Raw genomic sequence first — 6000 nt, forward strand, 5'->3', positions numbered from 1 at the left:
GGTAGTTATAATATTTCCCAAATAGCACGCCTGTTTCTACTTTCATCTATAATACATCAAGGAACCTGTTATTTGGTGGGAATAAGAAGGAAGTTCATTTCCACATAGGTTCATGATCGAGACATGTAAATTTTTGGATCAGTTAGAATTTGTGCTAGTGACAATGATAGCGAAGTTTTACAAAGATATAATTTGCGGATTTGTGTTTATTCGGTATGCAATTAATCTCTAATTAAGATGTTAGCTGTCATGTTTAACAATGTTGATTTACTTTGTTCATACCCACTGGAACGGGTTTCGGTTTCTGCTTAGTTCTAGTACTGGCTTCTTGCAGAAAGTACAATTATAGAGTTGGTCATTTGCTTGTACTTTGGTGAATTCAGTATCTAAATTACAGGGGCGTTTTCACTGTTTGATAGCATTTGATTCCCATTAAATTTGCCAGTTTTGCTAAGTTGGTACCATAGTTCTCGAATATTTGATTGATAGAGCAGTAACCTGTTAAATTTAAAGTGTAATCAGTAGATTGCTGTTGACATTATAGGATGAAAATCTCTGTAGAAATATGATTAAACTAGTTGTTGGAGCATAACCAACCGACCCATCATCAATTTATAGAACTCTTCCATATGTTCCGAGGGAAACTCGAGGCAAATGTAAATCCCACCTCCCATTATCACCAGGCAAAACAATAACTAAAGCAGGCTTAATCTCAGTTGGAACAACATTTGTAACTTGACCCCAGCCGAACTACACCCCTTCAAATCCACAGAGAAGCTGTTTTCTCTACATGGTACTCCTCGATTCATTTTTAAGCAATTAATATTAGGCTTTACATATTCATCATCAACTCTCTCTCAACCCTTCGTGAATTTCAGCAACAAGAGCCAAAAGTTTTCGGCTTTAATCCTGTTAATGTTCGAACGAGCGAAACCAGGAATTAGTGTGTTCCCTGCAAACCTCGGTGCATTTGGAACTATCTTTCGGCGAATGTCAATGGGAAATAATCAAGGGGAAACGCATTTATCCTGGTAATAATTGTATATTTGTATTGCAATACTTCTTACTTTTCGTAACTTCGGAGCTAAAACACAACTGAAATAGATCTCAGTCTATCCTGATAGTCCAAGATGCAAATATGCAATGCTCATGGCCTGTACGGTGCTTATTCTCCTTCGTTACAGTGCTTATTTTCCTATACTTTCTTCGGCCACAAAGAGCAGCTTACGACAACTGGGGCAGGTTTCAGGTTGTGAAAACTACATGGAGATCCAGATCCATTCTTCGGATCTTTCCCACTGTGAAACACATGCCCAGAAATCTGAAGGCGCGCACCCATTTTCTAGGAAAAAATTATTCTCAAACTCATATTTTATAAAATTCTGTTTCGTTCTTTTTTCTTCTTCTTCATCTTCAATTCATTTTCTTCTTCCTCTCCACTCTACCGTGAATTCCCAATGAGTTATGGTCAATTAAGAAGAGTGGGTATTGGTTATCACTCAAGTTTGATTCAGATTTTGTGATGAATTGATGGAAGAATCGAAGAAGAAAATTAGGGTCCAGAGAATTAGGTCGAGAAAATTGATTCAGATTTTACAGTTCTCTATAAGATTAGGTCGAGAGAATTTCTAGATAAAGTTTTTATTAGAATGAGAGAAGTTGATTTACATGAATTGCCTTCATTGATTTACCAACTTTTGATTTTAGCTTCGAATGATTTTAGCAAACGAGAAGTGATTGATGGAATTATTGGATTTCTTTGAGGATTAAGTAAAGTGAGTTCAATTGTTAGACAAGTTGAAGGAACTGTATTATTGCATTTCAATTTTGCTGTGAAACAAGATCCATCATTAGGTCAGGAGATATTAGGATTAGTGAAAAATGATTTAAGAGCTTGTAATCATTTCACTGTTGTTGTTTTACTGTCTATTTGTCGAGTTCGTAAATTTAATGAAAGCGTCGTTGGCGTTCTTAGAATGGATGTTGTTAGATCTTATAAGGAGTATAAATACACAAGGTAATCGATTTGAAACAACACTATATATGTGAAGTGTTGTTTTCTGATTTTTTTTTACAGTGTAGTACTTGTTTGTTGAATTTGGTGTTAAATTTGCAGGGACTGTAAATGGTTGCCACGCACTTTTAAGGATGAATGCTTACAAACTATTAAAAGAGTAAAGATGAGTGGTTTGATTAAGGCAATAATATCTACGTTATGCATATACTTTTTTCTTAGTATTGAAACCAACAAAAAACAAAGTTGCATAACTTGTTATGCACCTACAATAATATCTACGTAACATGTTATGCAGTCATGAAAGTGTATGCATAACCTGTTATGCATCCGAAAATATGAATGCATAATGCATTATGCATCGAGAAAATTGTTGCATAATATTTTTTGCATCAAGAAAATGGATGCATAACCTGATATGCATCATTTAATTATGGTTGCATAACGCATTATGCATCAATTTTTTCTGTACGAACTAAAATCAACCAAAACAATGGCTACATAATTTGTTATAGATGCATAACTTTGTTATGCAAATGCATAACTTGTTATGCAGTCGAAAAAATGGTTGCATAATTCGTTATGCATCTGCATAATGTGTTATGCATCTTTTTTGGAAGCTGCATAATGAATATGCAGTCAGTTTTCGAAAATTTTCCCTAAAACGATGATCACCTCCGTTTTTTTCGTGAAAAACAAAAATTTGATATTGTTGTTTGTACTCGTTGCGTAGCTCTCTTTAAAAGATTTCCAACGATATAAAATTTGTAAATTTCCAAGGCACGGATTTTAAGATATGTTATATCCAAGTTGCGTTGCCAATTATACCCCTGATGCATAACACGTCATGGGGATGCATAATCCGTCATGCAGACATTTTTAATAATTTCATATAACTATGGGTGTCACGGAAATAATTATGGGTGTCACGGTACCCAAAATTAATTGTGAGCCTGACAATGAGAATATTATTTTTTTGGGGTCTCCCCTTAATTTTCCCTTTCAGATTTAATTCGGTCTGTCTTTGTTCTGTCGTCAGCTTGTTGGGCTTTTCTATCGGGGGCAAGCCCAACTTTGCCTATACAAATCTTTTAGATCTCTAGACTGAGAGAGTTTGAGACTCAAGTCAATCTCATGAATCAAGTTCTTGGATAGCTTAGAAGTTGAATACCTATTTCGGAACCGTGCAGTGTCTTCAGGCACTTCCACTTTGTGTAAGACTGAGTCTTATAGCTCTTCCCAACCACTTTCCAAATGTCTTTACACGTCAGCTGGGAAGAGCTTAAGCCCAGCGGAAATTCCCAATTCTAGTTAAGGACGGGAAATCTTTAGTTGTTCTGTACCAAAAAACGGTTAGTCATCGACCATTTCTCCCAGAACGAACACCCGTTAACTGTTTCTTATAGAACAAATATATGTTATCCGTTTTTTTTATCTTGACCAGTCAACACGAATTGAACCGATTAATCATTGTTCGTTTTAGAATTTCTCCTATAAACCTCCAGAAAACTCGACTAGCCTTTAGTTTTACATCCTCTTTTGATGGTTTATGAGAGAAAAACCAATGTACTTCATCCCATAATCTTCACCATCCCAATCTCTCATCTCGATTCTTTAATTGGGTTTGTTCATGAGGGTTTTAATTGGTGGTTGCAAGTGGTTTTAAGGAGTTTTATCAACTCAATAATCAAAGGTAATCTAATATAAACATAAACCTTAATTTTGATTTTTTGGTTCAATTGGTACGATTTTCTTTGAGTTTGTCCATGAATAACATAAATTGAATTCAATAACTATTAGTTACTGCTTTGTGTTTGTTTAATTTGTAGAACCTCATTTGTTCTAGTGAATTATTGATGAAGATGGTTAATTTATATTGACCTTCTGGGCCAGGGTATGGCAGTATTACAAATTAGAATTCGAAAGTGCTCGTCAAAAAACCCCGAAAAAACATCAAGGAAAGATATGATGTAATTCAAGAAGAAATGCAATTATATTATGCCTTCGAAGCATACGCTGTTGTTAGCTGCCGAGATCCTCAATCAATAACAACTGAAACAATGGTGAATGTTTATTTTATAATGAAAATAAATATGTAGGAATTAACAAACGTTGTTTATAATATTTCAATATTGCAGGAAAGGATGACCGAGTTGAAGTACCGTGAGGTAAAGGGGGTGGAGTTTCTCCAACGGGAAGTATTTCGATTTATTAAGACCAAGTTCCCTGATTTCTTAACAAAGATTAAAAAAAATTCTAGTGATACATGAATTCATTCCACATACTTGTTAGTGATAGCTTTTGTGAGCACACCTTTTTGTAAACCCTCACGAGACAATACTCGTTAATCAGGATCACCTGCTGGTTTATAAATATTTATCGAAGAGCAAAAGCAAGTATAAAGAGTAAGGTTGGTGTAATAAAAAAACGAGTGAGACAATACGTAAGCATCCAAAAAAAAAATCTTTATATGAAACATAATAGATCTCCTTTATAGACAGTTGAAAAACTTATAAATGTTTTCCGTTTTTGGTAAATCTAACTCTTAGTCGTGTTTTTCACTAACTTATTTTTGGATTTACATTTTAAGAGCAATATGCAAACATTATGTACGCTAGGGACATCGGCAATGATTTCAAGTTTTATGAATGCTGCATAGTCATGAAAAATGCATTCCCAGAACTCAACACGGTACAACCATCACGTAATCCTCCTCAAGATGATAATGAAGATTAGTATCACTGCACCGGAAGTAAATATTTTGTGGGTAAACCTATGTTAAACCCTACCCTCCCGAGACTATACTCGGACGTTAGGGACGCCTTGCGGTTTAAAGGCTTGCTGCACCAGCTAAGTGCAGTCACGGTAGCTGCTAAAGTGATCTAGGCTTAGACTTCAGTTATTAATCAGTATACTATGTTGTGCGGTTTCTAAAATTAATGAAATTATTTATGCATCTTACATGAGTAAAATGAAACTAGTTATTCTCCTACAAATTTACAAATAACGATCAAAATACGAGTTATCAGTACAAGGTTTCAGCAGAACCTTGTTTACCAAATTACCAAGTTTAGAAAAGCACCTTGTACCCTAAACGTGTTCACCCCCAACATTCCAAAACAAAATCTGTGATCAAAGAGCTTCGGAAATGTAATCGGTGTAAAAAGAGTGTTAACAATGTTTGGTTATTAAAGTGTAAACATTAAAAAAGGTGTTAACGGAATGTAAACCAAAAAGGTCCAGGAACGAACAATGGATAGTTGTTCTATAAAACTCCAAAACAGTTAATGACTACTCATTCTAAGGAAACGGTTAACCATTATCCGTTTTCATGGTTAAGAACGGGCAATGATTAACGTTTATCACTTTTTCAACGGGAAACCATTTCCTGTTTAAACTTTCTTCGCACAGGAATTCCCACTCAATAGAGAACGTGAGTGGAAAGAAGGGGAATATACTACGGTTTTTGGAGCTGGGAAGGGGCTGAGAAGCTCCATAAGACCCAGTCTAATATTATCGTTTTAAGAGGTGTATTTGATTGGGTATGTCATTGATATGGTTGTCATCGTTGGTTTGGTATTGACGTTTTGTGGGTGGGAACTTAGGATTGTGTTAATGATGAAAATTATAAGAAATATTTAACGTTTGGTACCCAAGAAATGTCCAACACCTAGCTTTGTTACCAACATTTGAAATATTAGCGGTTGGTACCTAGACTAACCGATGACCGTCAAAGTCAAACTTTGACCTAACAGTTATTAAATTTCAGTAATTTTAATTTTTTAAAAAAGTAGTTTTACAATTATATCCCAAACTTTGGATTTGGGCCACCATCATCTTCTTCTTTGATTTCACGACAACAAAACATGGAAGATGTGCAATCGTGATTGATTGCTGATGATCATTATCTTGATGGTGGTTAATTTTCTCAGAGGATTCAAATTTGATTGAAATAATGGTTGTTGAGGCTGTTTGAAGACCTGGAT

The sequence above is a fragment of the Papaver somniferum genome, unplaced genomic scaffold (genome assembly GCF_003573695.1).
Source record: "Papaver somniferum cultivar HN1 unplaced genomic scaffold, ASM357369v1 unplaced-scaffold_18, whole genome shotgun sequence".
Lineage (NCBI taxonomy): Eukaryota > Viridiplantae > Streptophyta > Magnoliopsida > Ranunculales > Papaveraceae > Papaver > Papaver somniferum.